Source organism: Rhinolophus ferrumequinum, chromosome 22, assembly GCF_004115265.2.
Source record: "Rhinolophus ferrumequinum isolate MPI-CBG mRhiFer1 chromosome 22, mRhiFer1_v1.p, whole genome shotgun sequence".
Classification (NCBI taxonomy): domain Eukaryota; kingdom Metazoa; phylum Chordata; class Mammalia; order Chiroptera; family Rhinolophidae; genus Rhinolophus; species Rhinolophus ferrumequinum.
This window is the reverse complement of record NC_046305.1, coordinates 7,718,367-7,737,430: the sequence shown is the minus strand read 5'-3', so window position 1 is coordinate 7,737,430 and position 19,064 is coordinate 7,718,367. Positions and strand designations below refer to the sequence as shown.

At 40.0% G+C, this 19,064-nt stretch overlaps 1 protein-coding gene and 1 long non-coding RNA gene across 4 annotated transcripts in view; one reads left to right on the top strand and one right to left on the bottom strand.

Annotated features, from left to right (window-relative positions):
- Positions 1–19,064, bottom strand: part of DNM3 (dynamin 3) — a 387,192-nt gene that overhangs the window by 186,537 nt on the left and 181,591 nt on the right. The gene's annotated exons all lie outside the window — the stretch shown is intronic.
- LOC117014603 (uncharacterized) lies at positions 6,999–11,332 on the top strand. The gene is made up of 3 exons (XR_004421548.1): positions 6,999–7,745; positions 9,328–9,444; positions 10,966–11,332. It is a non-coding gene; the product is annotated as an uncharacterized LOC117014603 (long non-coding RNA).

The following is a 19,064-nucleotide window of genomic DNA, read 5'->3' as shown; positions in this document are numbered from 1 at the left end:
ACCTCTGCAAAACAAAGTGGTTTCTGAGTCTTTCTGGGAGGCACATACCGATTTGTTTTCTCTTTTGTGATATCGTGCATGCTCATTTCTGAGTCACACTCAGGAAATACAAAATCGGTGATGCCAAAAGACATTAGGAGTCAATATTCTAGAATCATCAGTGACCCGAGGACACCATATCTGTCCTATCCCAGTGAGCCAGTGCTCATTTTAAAGTCTGATTGTAACACAGAATTCAATGGGAGTTCAGAGCACATAGCATTCAGATGATGCTTGTTTGGGGGGTTGAGTCAGGCAGCAGACTGCATTCCTGGTACACTCTCACTTAAAAATGTGCCTGAAAAGGCCAGCACTGAGTTTCCAATTCCTTTATCTTGCTTCCCGGAAAGATTTCAAGAAAGTGCTTCAGATTTTACTGGAGTCATAAATCATATATTTACCTTCAGGCGACTGGTTTTCAATAGAACCAGAGTTTTTAAGGTCTGTCTGCCGGATGTATTATGTTACTGAAATATAGAAATGGCTGCTGTGCACGCCAGTGGTTAGTAAAACTCAAAAATGTAACATTATCTTTCTCAGTTGATTTGAGGAAAGAATGTTCATAAAATATATACTGCTTTTGGTTAGGGGCTGACTTCTAAACAAACAGACTCGGCAATGGAAATTCTAGAGACGGGCAAAACAAAACATGCGTTAGTAAACGTACGTTTGAAAATCAACTCTCACAATCTTTGCCTTTTGCAAGCTTTTTGAAGCTTGTAAAATCAGTTGCATTAAGTTTATGATTTATAGCTGTTCCAATTTAACTTCTTTTTCAGTCGTGGAAGGAAAATCTGGTAACTCTTCTGAACTACTTCTCTATTTTATAGCCTCTGCTGTTGCACCTCTGTCTCAAAGGCACTTGTCAGCAGTGATCTGACGGCAGCCATTTGTTTGAGTCAGGGAAGGGGAGAAAAGGGGAAAGCTTTGCTACAAAGAATCTCCCAGGCCTTGTGGACCCCAACAAAATGGGAAACGCTGGTGATTAAGGAGCTGCATTGCCTCCTATAAAAAAAGTGCTAATCCCCACAACATAAGGCCAAATTAAATGGGGCTATCTTCCCTAATTTGCAATGAACTGGGGTCAACTCGATTTTTATCTCAAATACAAACTGGGAAGGAGAAAACAACAAGAAAGGAAACGCCACAGCTTGGTTAGATCCTGCTTTTCACACAAGATTATATGACCGATATCTACACAGGATGCTTCCAGAAGATTAGAAGGAAAAAATAAGTGAGGAAATATGGCTGGCCCAATGTTCACATTTATTTCTAAAAGAATAGTGCAATCTGATACGAAACTGTAGTACACATATATAAATGTTAAAATTGCACCATGGTTTCCATGAAGATAAAAAAATAAGATAGTTTTTAAATGCTTGAGTTATGGTCATGATAAAGGTTGGATCAGAAACCACATGCATACGATGTAGCTTTTACTCATTCTTTCTACAGTTTTATGGTTGGCCTACTATAGGCTAGTTAAACTGTCCCTGCCTTAAATTAACTTATATTCTATTTTGGGAAAACACCCAAATATGTGAAATGATAAATAGTATAATACATGTACATTTCAGTTCAAAACTAAGAGAAGGCAACAGATAATTGACGAATTAATAACAGGAAATGTCAGTGCCATAAGAATTCAGCAGGGGGAAAAAATCATCTCTGTGGAGTCACAATATGCTTCTGATCACAGGCATTTTAGTTGGAAACAAAGCTGAGTTCTGCCACTTACAGTAATTCCACTAAGTAATATGTTTAACATCTACAAGCCTCGATTTCATCATCAATAAAATGGGAATGCTGATAATATCTACCCCATAAGATTATTATAAGAAATTGATATATTATATGTGAAAGGATTTTTGTAATCTGGCAAGAAGCTATAAAATGACCATTGAGAAGGTGGCAAAAGGAATCATCCCAAACTGTTACTATTAATTTGGGAGAGCAGAAAGGGTTAGGAGGGCGGAGGGGAAGGTGACTAACTTTTTCTTTACATACTTTCTATTGTTTGAAGGTTTGTAATGCCTGGGCACTGATCTTGCAACAAAAAAGTTACAACTCTATAAATACTACCTGAAATGTGCATATCTGGATGTCACAAAATACTCTAATTGTAAACACTAGTAACCCTGTTTCTTTATAAGTACATAGAAACAAGTCTCGGTCCTGGTTTCAATTTGAGAATTTCTAAAGTCATAAAAATTTGCCAAGCTTGGGAATAATAACCAACTGAAACAGTGTTTCTTTTCCAAGACATTTTAAAATAGAGCAAATTTTGTAGTCAACCAAAACCATTCATTGATTCAAACAATCACTTTGGTCAATGCCTTTTGAAATAAGCAAGTTAAATAACGTTAGTTCTCACAGGCAATTCTTTGTCATGTCTAACTCTGCTTTCTAGAGCCCATCACATTTCAGGTATTTAACTGATACCTTTACAGACCTGAAAATGTCCTCGGGCCATTTCCAAAGGAATGCCAAGGACTTTCCATGGAGGCACGGCAGACTTTTTAGATTGAATTTGATCACAGATTAGCATTCCTACCTCTCCAAGTAAGTGTGAGGTCTTAGAGGGCAGAAACCCTACCTTCTTAAACTGTATATGCCCAGTGCCCAGCATGTAACCAGCACAGGAGTAAGCGAAAAGGAGCGGTTGTTGAACTAGTTGGAGGAAAGATAACTCTGAAACATTCCAGTTAATTGGATGCCCAATGAGACAAGTTCACATATGCTAAGGGGACACAACCTTTATAGTTGTTTTCTGTAGAAAATCCCTAAAAATGCTTCAGAAGCAGTAAAGGTAAGTTTGAGTTCCTTGAGTAAAACATCATAAAAACCCCTATTTGAGAAAGGGATCTCTCCCATATTTGAGAAAGTACACATGTGTGAACTTAGATGAAATCATGGAGCAGTCTGATCAGAACCACCTTTCATCTGCCTGACCCAAAATTTCCAAGGCATGTTTCATCGATATAAATAGAAGAGGGCAGAGGAAAGGCGTCCACTGTTGGTGGCAGAATCCAGCCCACACCTGGAATGCTGGGTTCCTGGTTGACTATTGTCCCTCTGGCTCGTGGCCCCTCTGTGATGACTTATGAATAAACATACAGACACCCAAAAAGAATGCAGTTGGTATTCACATGTAAGAAGCCTATTAAGTTGTATGTAGTCACATTTGCACGTTTCCACCATCACAGAAGCAGTGACAGGGGAGAAAAGGCATGGAGACACAGTGGGCTTCCCTAAGCACTAGACGCTGAAGACACAAAGAAGGGAGCAGAAGTACAATGATGTGAAGTAATCCGTCTCATCCCTGATGACTTAAATCTCTCTATGAATGCTTAGCTCTTGGTTCCATCTTAAACTACTGGGTAATTCATTTTCATCTTATACAATCTTCTTCCCAAGGTGGCCGGGGTTTGCAATAACTTTTGAACCCTTTAATGGTATGTTAAATTCAAGAGAAGACATTTCATGGAAAGCCAATGCTTTGAGACAGGTCTTAGTCGAAGATTTTTGAAGTGTTCAGTCCAACATATTTAAAAGAGGTAGATTTTTCTGCTTCTATAAAAGCATTTCAGGAGGCCAGTAGAAATGAACTGCTTTGGCTGTAGTTCTTTAAAGAATGCTACGTTTCTTAGTTTGGTTACTCAGATTAAATTGGAAGCTACCTAGGAATTTTCTCACATTTTGATCTGTGGAAGGGCAATTAATCAAGTTCTTGTTTGAGGAACTTGAACTTTAATCAGAATTCTATGGAGGGAAACTCAGAGGGCTGTATACTCAGAATATTCAACGGCATATATAATTGAAAACAGCAGCGGCAGGAGAAGAAAAGTAGATGCCAGTGGGCTGATATCTTCTAACCTTTGGTCAAACGGTACTTGGAAAATTTCAACAGATTTAGTTAACCAGAGATAGAACTAAGCAGAAGAATATCCTCAAAAAAAAAAAGAAAAGAAAAGAAAAAGAAGAAGAAGAAAAAAAGTAGTAACACAGACCCGGGAATTACCAGCACAGAACAATGCTGTACTAATAGCGTGGGTCTACCAGAGGCAATCTCTTAAGAGACCGGAGTTGTTATTTCATGGTGGAGGCTTGAAATCCAAACTTTAAAGTTTCTTTAGGTCAAGCTATAGCCCAGCATTCAGGGAGCCAGCCAAAAATCGCTGAGGGAAACGAGGAAGGCCACATGTGGAACTAATTACTCATGCAGAGGCCATGACAAAGAACATTTCTCCAGACTTTTCATGGGGGCTTCACCTTCAGGAAGTTGCTATAATTACTGTTCAAGTCTAGAGCAGCCTGCAAGCCGCTGACAGATCCAACAGACAGGGAGGAGGAGGTGAAGGAGGAAAGAGGAAGGGGGAGAGAGGGAGAGAGGGAGAGAGAGAGAGAGGGAGAGAGGGAGAGGGAGAGGGAGAGAGGGAGAGAGGGAGAGAGAGAGAGAGAGAGAGAGAGAGAGAATGAACTTATCTGCCCTTTTTGACGAGTGAAATACCAGAAAATAAAGTACCACAGGAAAAGCTTTCCAAATGAGTCCTGACTTCCAGAGTTCGACGTTCTGTTTACTTTCTTATCTACCCTCTATCTTCAAATTACTCTTCTAGCCTGGATCAGACAGCAAATTTGTACTTCTACACTAACTCACTTTCAGCTGGCCACAGCAGAACTGTACATCTCGACTCTTTTTTTACAGCTTTTCCATACTGGGGCCCACTTCCTGCCCAGTTGAGGAAAAAAATCTGGCCTGAAGATGAAATGACTGCTTAACATTACACTGCAACATCTGGTACCATTTTATGCACAGACCCATGTCTGCGAGCAGGCGATTCTAGCGGTCTCTCCAGCGGCACAGCACATACCCAAATCTCCCCAGGGTGACATCATCCCATATATGGACTCTCCAGCCCAGCCCTCCCCCTTTTCCTGGTCCTAAATTCATTGCCAGTTCCCCAGTCTGCAGCAAATGTGCCACGTCAAGACTGAAAATCACAGCCCTTGAGTGTGGCTCAGTCAGTGCAGCAGAATTCGGGGGGGAAAGCCTGAGTGCAACTTTTCCCAAAGACCCGGAGAGGATTTTTAAGCACCCAGATGGAAGCTTCTGGAGATCCTGCTCCGTCGCCCCAGTGTTCAGACTACCTGTTCAGGAAAATGCCGTTGTACAGTAGTCTGCACATTGGTTAGACTGGGCAAGGCAGAGCAACGCCACGGACGGCTGGGGACAAAAGTGGCTGTTTCCCAGGAGAGGACATTTGTTTGCTCCTCTGTCGAATCTCATATCCAGTGTTTTTCTTCACAGGTTTTGCACACTAGGGACCAAGAAGCCCTCGGGGACACTGCCGAGAAAGGACTGCTCCAGGGAAGACCTGCGGGTAAGGCCCTCTGGCTGCTCACCTGGTCTGTGACCAGGACAGCGGAGGTGGGAGCCAATGGTTTGCATTCACATGTGAGAAACCGAGGTATATGAGTGTGTGACAGGGGACGATGCCGTTCGCTTTAAAAGAGCGACCGTGTGCGGGATGTCGCGATTTACTATATGTTATTCGATTTCGGAAGATTTATCCAGTCAAGTGTTTTCTGAAGTTTAAAGGCTTTCCTTCTTCAGGATGAAAGATGAAAAGACTCCAGACATTTAAGAATAATTTGAGGAGTCTACTTGTTAGTTGTTGAAATGACTAATCCAGAGACTTAAAAACTTATTTGAATGAGGGCTCTAGCAGAACTTGAACATCCCGGGATTTAATCCATTTTGCCCCACAGTAAAGAATGCTTGCTATTTTTTTGATAATGCTACATGGATAGTGCTTTTCTGAAATTTTATTTGTATAATATAAATACCAGGGATAATAGTATCTAACAATAAAAGAAGAGGCTGCCAAATTTTTGCCCACCAGACTACGCCGATGGGACTTGCCCAGAAAAGAGCGCCAACCCAGAACTATTGAGTCAGCAACTAAATAAATCAGGGAACAGAAACCTCCTTCTTCAGATATCCCGATATATATATATAAAGATACACACATATATATATATATATATACATATGTATATGTATATATATATATGTATATGTATATATATATATATATACTTCTGTATTTTTTTTTAACCCGAATGGTTGATAATTGCAGGTCAGCTGAGTTGTGTCGGAGTTTTACAATGCTTCTATTTCTCTGAGCATTTAAAATGATAAGGTACTTTGTCTAGAAACCCACTGATAAAAAAGGAATTTGTAAACGAAGGCAAAGTTTTCTTTGGTCAGTTTCCAGCTGTCCTAGAGGTGAAGGAGGGTGGGAGAGGGGGAGGAAGGTGGGAGGGAGGAAAACCCTGAAGCTGAATGAAATCCCAATAGAGAGAATAATACAGAAAGTCTGGGTTGCAATATGATCCATGCTGATCTTCAGAGGTGGGTCCCTTAAAGAAAGTTCTGGAAAAAATATTACTGCCTCGCCCCTAATTCCCTCAACCCTCCATTTATATCTACCCCTAAACAATTCTATATAATGAAAACATCTGTCCTATAGGCTTTTGTGAGAAATGGATACCATCTCTTTTGTCCTCCTTAAAATTCTTTCAAGTTATAGTGGTTCCTGAACAAATCCCTTTCTGAGTTATATATTTTGCAACAATTCAATAATTGTCACAAGTTCTCTTCTGCCAAACATTTTATTAGAAAAGGTTCCCCAAGTTATCTTTTCTCAAAATGATTTTCTTTAAAAATTACCCTTCTGGTCCATCCTAAAAGTGGTATAAAGAACATACAAGTTTTCTCTTCTGTTATGGTTTTCAGTTTAAATATTTTTAAAAAGGGGGAATTTAGCTATCTAATCCCCTTAGATGATATGATTTTTTTTTCCTATTATGACTTAGAGGCTTCCATATTAATTATTTTCAAAAGAACAAGTGAGATTTTTTTAATCTATGTAATTTTAAGTGAAACTTTTAGGTAACTTACAAGAGCTTATTTTTTCAAGAAATTTATTTTTACTAATTTATACAGTTACTAAAAAAGAAAAACAGCTATGATAGCTATAAGGTACCTTGGTAATGTTTAAGATTTCTCAAAAATTTGTTGTTATTTGACTCTGTGGAAATAACTGAATTTTATAACTTGCTTTCATTTCATATGTATTTAATGTAAATGTCTTTGTTTAGATAGAATGGCCTTTTTGTTTCAAAGAAATTAACCACCACCAACCAGTCCCTCACCTATTTTCTCCCTCAGGATGACTTTTAGTCTGGAGACAAGGGGACCCGAAGGTGTCCTTAGCGTAAGTACAGGAGTAGAAACATAAGAATGAAACTGTAAAGGGATTAGCCGAGGAGACCCTGCAAACGCTCGCTCGCTCACTACTCGGTGGAGTTGAGACAACCCATTTTTGATGCGAACTTTTAACAAATGAAAAGGAAGAGTACTTATTTTTAAATTGCACAAGCTAAATTAAAGATCAGAAGTCAAAGCTCGCTTTATGAACCTCTGCTGACGAAAGGTAGTTTATGGATATGCCAACACATATACAGACAGATTGTAAAATAACCGTATCTATTTGCAGGGTGATTCGAATAATGTTTAACTTTATTTTGATATTACTTTATAAGGAGACATACAAATATTTTAGGGATCATGGGATCTATTCCAGAGGAAACTAACCAGCTGTGATCATCTTCAACTAAAACTTCCCGTGGATATGATGGTAAGTGTTAAGTACTAAAATTAAACATTGTACGTCGTCAGAAAGAAAATGTTTTGCAGGGCCTGTCCACACTGCACTTGGCAGGAGCATAGTAGTTCGTTTTCATTTCAGTGCGTGGATGATTGATAAGTTAGACGAGGCACTGGGTTAAAAGAACTTTCTCTATCATCTAAGAGAAAGGAAATTCAGAGCCTTAGTTTCAACACCATTGTCCCCTAACTGCAGGAGGATGGATATAAAACGGTTTGTTTACATTTTCAAGCCCCCCCCCCCCTTTTTAAGAGCCATAGGTCTCAAAATCCAAGAAAGTTTGTTTACAATGGGACAAAAATTTCACACTGATCACTTTCTTGCCATTAGTCAATAGGTTTAATGCCCTTCCTGCTTGGCACTTGAGCTTTCGGCCCAGATAATGTGTTTATGTTTTCAAAAGACCAAAATATACTATCGACCCCACCTCTCGCCTACAGACCACCCAAGTTTTTCGCTCTGTGGGAAAGAATTTAGGCATGAAACTCTTAATGACAGAAACATCCCCTGCCTTTTTTTTTTTCTTTTTTTCTTTTTCTTTTTGGATTGAAGTTGTAAAGCTGGGATAGGAAATAAAGGAAAATACAACTTGGTAATGTAAAAAGTTCACTCACCCACCCACGTCACCCTTAGCAAAGAAAAGACAAGGCTTGCAATTCTTCAACAAGAGATCTGCTCTTTAAAAAACAACCCATTTCTCTCCTCTCTAGAGGGAATATCCCACCCATGACAACAACATCCAAATAATAACTAAAAGACCATCACTCAGAAAGCCCCGCTTAAAATAACTAGAAGGTCAGGCTTTAGCATGAGGACAGCAGACAGGAAATTCCTTAGTAAAGATTGAAACTTTCTTACTTGGTTTCATGGATCTTTTTACCTCGGTGTGCTATAAATTATGGACATAGAAATACTTAACCCATGTTTTGGAGAATTTTTATCAGCTCTAATAAATAGAAATAATGAAGTAAATTAAGGGAAATAATTCAATCTTCATTTTGAATTTCCTGACTTATAACAGCCAGTTTCCTGGAGCTGCTTTGATTTAATTTTGCTATGGAAGAATTCGAACATAATTCCTTTCTTGCCTTTTTTCTTAAAATAAATAAAAGACAAAAAAGAAATAAACTGTAATGACCTTATTAAAAAATATACTGGATGGTAATAATGTAAAGACCTTTTACATTTTAGCTAGTACTTTAAGTGATAACAAATCCATATTCACTCTGTAATTCGGGGGATAGAAAAGCAGTCTTAACTGTTTTTTTAACTTTTCATCTTTTTTAACAAGTTTAGGGGCAGGTTCAACATAACTACGAAATGTGCAGATGTCACACACTTACTATAAGTGTGTTTTAAAAACTTATTAGAAACATAAATTGCCCAAAAGTCTCATGAGTAGAGTCAAGATTTTTCAGCAAGATATTTTTCCCCCTGAAAAATAGTTATGGTTTTTCAGGCTCTGATATTTTTGGATACCTTGGTTTAATAGAATTGTTTCATATTAAAGGATAACATATGAACTCACAAATATTTCTTTCTATTTTTTCAGGTTGCATGCATCATTCCTTTAATTGAGCAGAGTTAACTGGATCAAATTATTTATGAGAGAGAGAGGGAAAGCTATACAGAATTACAGTAATTTTTAATTTCCACCAGTATACTCTTTGTAAGTGAATCACTCTCTAAATATTTTCTGTTGCACTGATTGCAGCAACAATAACAAAATAGTTGCTTAAGGTATTTGTTTTTGCATACTCTGACCTTGTAATCATTTAAATAGCAGCCAAGTTCACTGATGTTTTTGATTCTGTCAAGGAAAAAAAAAAAGTCCTTTACTCAAAAGTGCTGACCAGCTACAGAATCAGACATTTTCTTGAAATTAAATAAATAAATGGAAACTTGCACTTATCAACTCTTTCTTAAAGCTGTACCCTCTCTAATCACGTCATAAAAGTTTATATGAGTAGAAAACTCATTTTGTTTCAGTCTCTAAACACTCTCTTGCTCTCCATAAAGTTCCTATTTGCTCTTTTCTCAGAATTTTACAATTAAAGGGAAATAAACTGTTTTCTTTAAGATTCTTTGAAAAAGTTCCCGATTACACATTCCTTGGACAATAAGGTTTTGTTTTGTTTTTGTTTTAGGAACTCCCACTTACTGAAATTTTGACTCTCTGGATCTTTTGTTTTTGAAAGGGCTGGGGAATTTATTCAACACATGTACAGATGTGAATTGATCATTTATATTAAAATAGCCAGTAGACTTATTCTTGACTCACCAGGATTAAAATTTCTCTCTGTATATTTCGTGCAATTACTTTCTCATACAAATTGTAGGGAGAATTCCCAAGTCTGGTTTTACGTGTGGATGTGAAATGAAGTTTCCTTTTTTTGTGTCTCAGGTCGTATTTTGTAACTGTGTGTCACTAACAGTGTCCATCCCACAGTCTGAGCATAACTGGGGGTGACAGCTTTTTAGTTTATGCCCTTTTGATTCATGGCATGGCCCTGCAGTGAATTAACAGGAGAACTTAAGCTCACAACCGCTTTTCATTTGGTTTTCATAGCCATACTTAAAAACTTTGCATGAAAAAGGATATGAGACATTTAAGTAAGTTCCTGTTGTTTTAATAAAGTATCGGTGAAAATACATCCCCTTGTAAAATCCCACTATCAAAGCATCAGACACCAAGGTTGGCTGGTTGAATTGCCAAATGTGTTGGATAGGGCTCATTAATTATTTTGAAAATGGCTGCCGTTCCATGTAAATCCGTTTCTTTTTCATGGGCAAGGTTATGGTACTTATCTACTATAAGAACCATGTATAAACATAACCTTTATCTTTAACTGCAGTATTAAAATATGCAGTTTTTGTGAAGAGGAAAACCATCTGGTTCAATTACTCTGAACTCTGACTGCCTATGGGCCAGGAACAGTATGAACTGGATTTCAGAATAAACCTGGTGTTTAATCTTGCTGTTTTGCTTTATCCTTAAAGTTTCACCGCGAGTTTTCTGTTACATCAAGCATCCGTGTTAGCACCTTTGGAACACATGTATAAGTGTACTTTTTGAATAAAGTCAAAAGTCTAACTTGTTTTTAGTTCCATAATGTTTTAATGTTTAATTCTACTGTGTGTTTTTCTCCCTTTCCCCTGACCCTCCAAAATCACCAAATCTGGAAAACAGACTGATTGTACCTCCCATGAACAAAGGAAACCCGAAGGAACCAAGGGCCTGGCTGGACGGAGTTGTCATGTGTCTGCCTGTCTACACTTGCTGTGCAGAACATCCGCTCACCTGTACAGCAGGCACAGACAGGCAGTCACATGACAACCCAGCCTGAATGACAACCAGCCATTGAAAGAAAGCAGCCCTCACACCATGTAGCATCTACACCACGAGCTACAACCAAAACGAGGGGCGCGGGGGGCCTGGGGCTTTCATCTGTTGGTTGAATACTTAACTCGTATGTATTATTATTATTATTATTATTTTATTTTGACTCGAATTTTGAAACCCACCAAAAGTAAAGTGAGTCATGCCTATGGAATCTAATAAAACCCATTTCTGAAAATGTTCCTGTGCTTTCTATAGTTCTCTTTTCCTAATTGTTGTCAGTAAATGACCACCCTGGACATTCCTGGTACACGGCTTTGCAGGCACCCCGCAATCAGTCTAGCTAAACAGTCTGATGCGTGACAAAGAATAAATGATTCTAATAATTCTACTCCTAAAACTAAGTTTAGGTTTCTACATCGTGACTTTTTAAGGGAGAGGAGAGAGAGGCACCAAAGAAAAAGAGGGAAGGAGTAATGTTCCAGGGGATCCTGTATTTCCAATTAAACTTGGCCAGTTTGGTTCTGGGTAAAACAGTGAAAAGAGTATTTGCTTCCAACATAATTTGCAAACGTATTAAAATAGTTGCTTCTCCTCTCGTGACATATGGAAAGTTGAAAGGGAAGCTGTGATATCTCTCAGTGTCACGATGTACATAGATGTATTACTGTGTCACTGTTTAATTTAGAAGGCGCTTACACTACAGTTCTGAGGGTGGAATCTGGGGGCCGGCATTCAAGCAAAATACAGGCTCCCATTCTCTCTAAACTTCCCAACTCTTGAGATGTTCAGGCAATTCAATAATTGTCAAAAAAAAGAGCAAGCAAAGAGATTAGTGGACATGCAATGTATATTTTGCCATATCTTTTGAGAAAATGTCAAAATTTACACGCTGTGAACTGTAGTGAAATAATCAGGGTTTGCTTGTGTGTATGACTATTTCAAACGCTTAAGGGGTAAAAAAGTGGGGAGATGGATAAAGTTAGAAATCCATCCACTTTGATTTGGTTCACTAAAATGTTTTAACTTGAGTTTTGAAAATTAATTTTCATCTTCTTCAGAAAGATTCTGGTCATGCTTTAAAAACTGTAGCACAAGGCTACCCCAAATTTTTTGTTTTTTTAACCTAATTAAACATTTTAAGTATCTATTTTGGACCAAAGCAAACTATTTTTATTCAGACATTTCATTTTTAAAATGAAAGATTTAGTCTTAAGAAGGCTAAAAATGCCACGTGGTTCAAAAGTTCTATGATTGTATGATATTTTACCAAACCTGACACTGTAGTTTCTTTAAAAAATAAGTGATTAGGCAAAACCATGAAGTAAATATATTATTAAGGCTAAATTCTGACATTTAACAATCTGGCCTAAGCAAATAAGTCATCCACGAAAATATGCTTCTGCGAAACACACTGAGCAAAGAAGGTTTTTACCTTAAAGAAAAATCCCATGACTAGAAAATAAAGTGCTAAATAATAGTGCACAAAATGCAAAATATAAACAGGAAGACAGCATAGAAAGGTCTCACAGAATATATCCATAGACACCACCCAGTTGTAAATGCTTTCTATAACCTGCACCAAACACTGCTGACGGGAACCACTTTGGATCCTTCTACTGGACCCCACAAAGCAGCCCCCAGGACATGCGTGAGAGCTCCCTGGTGACCCACAGCTGGGTCAAAATATAGAGGTTGTTCCATTCCACCAGATTCCAAACGGAAAGCTAGGAGGCCAGCAGAATCACCCTGAAATGAGCCAGTCAGGATACCATTCCCAGTAATTTCCCCTTCACACATGAGCTTCGCATCTTAGTTTTAACCGACTTGTAATTGGCTCTCAAAAAGAAATGCTGGAAAGAATGTTATTTATATTTAAATTCATTAAATGATGCACATTTGGAAATGTTACTCTTCATATAGAGAGTAACACTGCTCTTCTAGTAGAAACATTTGAGTAGGAGAAATAATACATAGAGGGGAGTGGGTCTGGGTCTACACGGGTTTTAAATAAATTTGAAGTAGCACTTGCCATTATGGTTTGTTGAAGAATATTATATATTTTTCAAACATTATAAATCTTTGGATAATACCTGAATGTGGCAAAGCCTATATGAAATAATCCTACATTAAAAAGCGTAACATTAAACGGCTTACGTATACGAAAACACACACGCACACACAACTATGATCATGAAGACTTTCAAGTCACATAAACATTTGAAACTTCAGTACTTGTTTTTTCTGATGAAAAATATCTAAGTTTTGGCTAACTCAAACATCGCAGCGAGGAGTGTGCAGGGCTCGCAGGGTTAATTTCATCCTGACCTCCCCATAACAGAAGACATGCAGACCTGGCAGGAAACAGGCAGAATTGTGAACATATAAATGCAAATGGAAAGAGATGAAGATTTCTGTAAATTCTTGGCCTTGACAACGTTGGCCATCCAGGGATAGAGCTGTCATTTTGTTTCCTATTACTGAAGTTAACATTTGTCATCTGTTACAGCTACATAATAAAAACAATACTAAGTAAATATCCCTATAAGGGAATTATATAATCTCCTTATCAAGCTATCCAAACACTTCAACCCACAAAAATGAGGCCTGTGATTTTTTTTTTAAGAGTCCAAAGAATGTCCTTATTTCAATGCAGATTTTGGATTTCCTTCAACACTGTAAGGTTAGTACATTTCCACTGGAAACACTTCTGTTGAATTACCCTATTTTCCTATGAGTACTCCATAATGATTTTAATCTTTGAGTTGGAATATAGAAAGAAAAAATACTGGCTATGTGCTATTATTATGTATAAACTACAAGTCCCCTTTCTTCAGAGATTTTAACTATCATTTACACATTTCTCAATGATATTAAAAAACAAAAAATAAGCCTCTTTTCTCCTTGAATCAGCGTATCCCATTTTTCTAAAATTCATATTTTAGATACATTTTTTTAAAAATTCATCACTTTTTTGAAATCTGATTTTAAAGTATTCATGTTAAACTATCTAAATCCCAAATCTTTTCTATTTTATTCTCATACTTGCCCTTTTCTAAATCCTTCCCAGAAACCATACAAAATATATTTGCAATGTATGAAAACAATACTGGGAAATTTATATTTTGCTTAAATGACCTTCAGTCCAGGAAGTTATACAGTCAGAGGAGAAAAAACGTCCATTACCTTCAATAATGAAAGTTGAGAAAATCTTAACGCAATCTACCTAGCATGGTAATTTTACCCTGTAATTTAATAATGTAGTCGAAGCCCTGGAGATACCAGGATGTGATGAATTGTCAGGCTGCACCTATTCACGTCCTCAATTCATTTCCACAACCGATATTTACTTAGTACAACTGTTAGTGCCATGTCCACTGCTGGTGGAACAGTGAACGAGACGATGGCTCCTGGTCGCAGGAGGCTCACAGGTGAGCAGGAGCTTAAACACTCAACTGACATTTAGCACATGTGATGACTTGTCACGTCAATTTCACCCTCTGACAAAATCTCTCAAGTCCATCCTGTCTATCAATCTCCCTCCACCCACCCCAGCCCAACCTACCACGATCTCTTATGGAGACCACAGCAATAGCTTTCTAACAACTCCCCAATCCAGTTGTGCCCTCCTCCAACCCATTCCCTACAAGGCAACCAAAGGGACCTGCAAAAAATTCAAATCTTAGTATGTGATTCTCCAGCTTCAAAACTTCAAAGGCGTCTCATCATTCTTACGTGGGATCAAAATCTTTAATCTTTATAAGAGTTCTTTTCTCTCTTTGTTCCAGTCCCACTGGCCTTAACTCAGTTTCTTAAATTCACCCGACTCAAGCTTGCCTCAAGGTATTAACACAAACCTTCTTTGACTACCCAACTGAAAGTCCCCTGCGTTGCAACCCCCACCCCAGACAAACCCATCTCTGGATTTATTTTCTTCAGTCTGTAATCTGCCTCTGATGGGTTTTCCTGTTTGTGTACACAGTTTCTTTATTGGGAAATATCCTTCATGAGGGCAGGTACCCCGAGTTCCTTGCTTGCCGTTTCGTCCTTAGTAACTAGGTAAGTAACAGGTGCTCAGAAAATATTTCCTGGGAAATGTTCAGGCAATTCAGGGCAGGCACTGACATTCTCTTTGAGTCTCCATTTTCATTTATCAAGTGGAGAATGTAAATAAAGTACTGACTTAACTCCGTGCCCGGTAAACTACAAAAACTCAAGGAATATTACTCATTTAAAGGGACGATCACCACTGAGACTGTCATTCAGACTGAAAGCCGACCTTCACGGGTGTAAGCAGGTAGAATGAAGACGGACTTACCATTGCCGAGCACAGTTACCATTGTATTTAGTTAGCTGGAAGTATAACACCTTGGGTTTGGTGGGGCATTTTGCCTAGTTTGGATACGCAGAGGTGGGCCTGCAGCAAAAGCTGGGCTGGATGCGGAGAGGGCCGAGGGCAGACACGGGAGGGTGAGGAGCACCCCAAGTTTGGGGCAGTCCAGACTGAGAGCTCCGAGGGGAGAGTTGGGAAGGGGGAAGAGAAAGAGAGAAATCACTGCACTGTCCTTGGGCTGGGCCAGCACACGGCTCAGAGCCGCCAGCGACACACCCAAGTGGCGTGTCCACTGGTCAAAAAGACTGTGCAGGGGGGTATCTAATATTCTCCCTGAGGCTGTTTGAGTTGTCGTATTGCTCCCCGAGATCCTTAGCAAAGATGAGTACTACGAACGTCCTTACATCATGATTTGGATAGACGTCCAAGGAGCTAAGTAAGTGTCATCCATTCCAGACCCGAGAGGATCTATGTGGATGCACGGGCCTACACGTCCACGTGCAGTCTGACTCCCACAGACAGCTCCTGCTTGACTTGGGGGACGCCCACCGGCAAAATGCCCTGGGGAGGATGAACCCAGAAGAGGTCTATGCAACCCAGTCCACATGGGTAGGACAGTTCAGAGTCTGGGATACTCCAGTATGATCTAGAAAGATGTCTAGGTTTGGGCAAATTCCCTTAGTGATTAGTTATAAACTGTCGAACCCTGTAAAAGACGCTCTATTTCTTTTTGTGTTGCAGAAAGCCCCGGTCTTAATGTTAGAGGATCACATAACGTCAAGCAGCTCGATTAATTATGTCACCACAATCATGGTGTGTTACAAAGACGCTGGAAGTAGTGGTGGAAAGCGCATTGCTTGGGACACTGGTGGAAACCTTTCTGTGAGGCTCATCTATCAGTAACTTTACAAACGACATTATTTGAATGCAGAATAATGGTTCAAAAAGTACAGTCCACAGATGCTGGAGGGTGTTCATGAATTCCCCCTAAAATTCAAGGGGAAGGTAGACAGATCCATTCAGAAAACAAAGGGAACGTGCCGGGGGTTTACTCTTACAGTCACGGCCGCTCTAGCTCACAAGTATCGCACCATTGCCTCTGCCCAGCTGGACAGGAAGTCCCATAGTTTGATATCATCGTCTCTAATTCTTGGCTGAAGTGTAGTAGAACCCACGGCCGGAGGGCAGGTGGCATGGAAAACCTCAGTGAAGGAATGGGACCTGAGTTTGCGCTTCTTATCTGAACCTTACCTCTGCTAAACAACAACAAAACAACAACAACAACCCGACATCCCACACATCCTATCTCACAGGATGAAATGACAGAAAGAAACAAAATTAGAAGACATGCGTCAACGAATGGCATCACAGTAGGAAGACACAGTGCTACCTGCGATGGCAAAAATAAATATATAAATGCTAACACTTACACGTTTGTTAAAGCACTTATTAATATATGATTTCTTAGAGCCCTACAATATCCCTTTGAGGTGATTTGGCTGGCAACAGTCCCCATCTGATAAGTGAAAAGAATGAGGCGCAGCGAAGCCCAACTTTTCCAATCCTGGCAGCGCGTCATAGCAAAGCCATAGCCTGCAGCACCTCAGCCTTTCATCACACGACCATATGGTCTAGAGGGTCCTTTGTTCAATGAATGTCATCCTGCAAAACAGTCTTAGCCATTGTTCTTTAATCACAAATATATTTCACAAGTCATTTATATTTATTACAAACCTTTCATAAGTTAAATAAAACCATATCTATTCATATGACATAATATGCTATTTATTCAACAGCCAACTCGATGATAATGAAAACACACCAGTCTAATTACACCAGAAAGCAGGAGGATGGCAGAACCCAGAAAAAAAAAACATGACAATCTTCTGTGAAAATGCGAATATAAAGCTATCATTGAATACATGAGTGATTCTGCAACTAACTGAAAGATATTTACTGTGTCACATTTGCTTGACCGTAAAGGAGAACTGGTTAAGGAATAGGATTTCCAGTGTGTCGGTGCTGACGTGGGTACAGACGGATACACGGGGACAAAGTACAAGCGCTCAACTTACAACACACTGACTCCAAAAGTTGAGTTCGAACAGAGGCTCAGTTTCACAGAGGAAGATTCTAAAGGTGGGGTTTTCAAGGTTGCCCCCAGAGGCGTGTTTTATCCACATGGAGTTGAACTAGGGCAGCAAGACCTTTGTGGAACCTACACATCACCTGAAACACAGCTGTGAAAGGGCGGGTGTTCAGGGTGAAGAGTCCAGAGGCCACTGACCACCCCCAGGCCCCGCCGTCCTGACCCTTCTCCTTGACCTCTTGCCCCATACCCCCCTTGCGGCCGTGGCTTCCAGGAGACACTAACAACTGTTTGTTGAATACTAGCAAAGAGCAAGGAACAGCGCTGGCGTCTTCCTTCCCCCCGGCCCCGAGAGCAGACTCACAGGTGGCCAGCAGTGACAGGAAGCTCTGGTGAGAGACAACAGGGGTTGAGAACAGCAATGGCGGTGGCCGAGGAGGTGGGAATGGAAGACGACGGCCCCTGTGGGAACGACTCTGCCCTACTGCCACAGACAGCTTGAAGATAAGGGTCATTCACGAGTCACGCATGAACATGTGGAAAACCTCCTACCTTCTTTCTCGAGTGGAGTCCTTAAGGGGTGACAGTACTAACGACTGCAGTGTAGCTGTGCGTGGCCCTGAACGGGAGTGCTCCCCTCATGCCTCCCACTACTAGGCACCATCTTCTCTTGCCTGGGCCACTGCCACCGTCTTCCTAGAGGGTCTTCTCTTCTTGCCCCCCCACGCCTTCCACAGGCACCTTCCAACCCATATACCATGGCCAACCCAGCAGCCAGAGCGGTCTTTCTAGAACACAAATCTCTTCATATCATAACCAGCTGGAACACGCCCATGGCTTTCAATGCTCCTTGGAGTCCAATTCAATCACTGGATGGCGGCTGACAAGGCCCCACAGGCTGGCACCTCCGATTTTATTTCCTACCTCTCTCCCTCACTGCTCCTACATTCCAGCCACAGGCTCCCTCCCAGCTCCCATCCTGGGGGGGTTTTATCCTTATCGTTCCCTCTCCCTGGAATGTTCTTTCAACAAAATCTTCTTCATGGCTCATCATTCCAGTCTCTGCTCCAATGTGACTTCCCCCCAAACTCCCAGTCTAGAGTTCCCTTCATCACTTCCTAGCTCATTGCCCTATTTTATTTTCTCCAGAGCACTTAATATCTGATAGAATATGACTAGTCCACTTGCTAATTCCACTGAGCAGCAAACTTGTCTGACATCTTGTCTTTCTCGAAATGATCTCAGCTGAGAAAATCACTGAGAAAATCACTCTTTCCTAAACTTTCTTCATCTCAATCACTCCAGTTTATTTCAGAGGTCATTCCTACCCTACACACACACACACACACACACACACACACACACACACACACACACGCAACCATCTCCACTCACATACCTTTGAGAAAATGTTCTCTGGCCCTCAATTAATACAATACCTGCACATGTGTATTTTCTATGCATTGTAATCAAGTGCTCAGGGGGAGCTTTGGAAGCAGAGATGGTGTAAAAAGTTGTCCTGAGTTT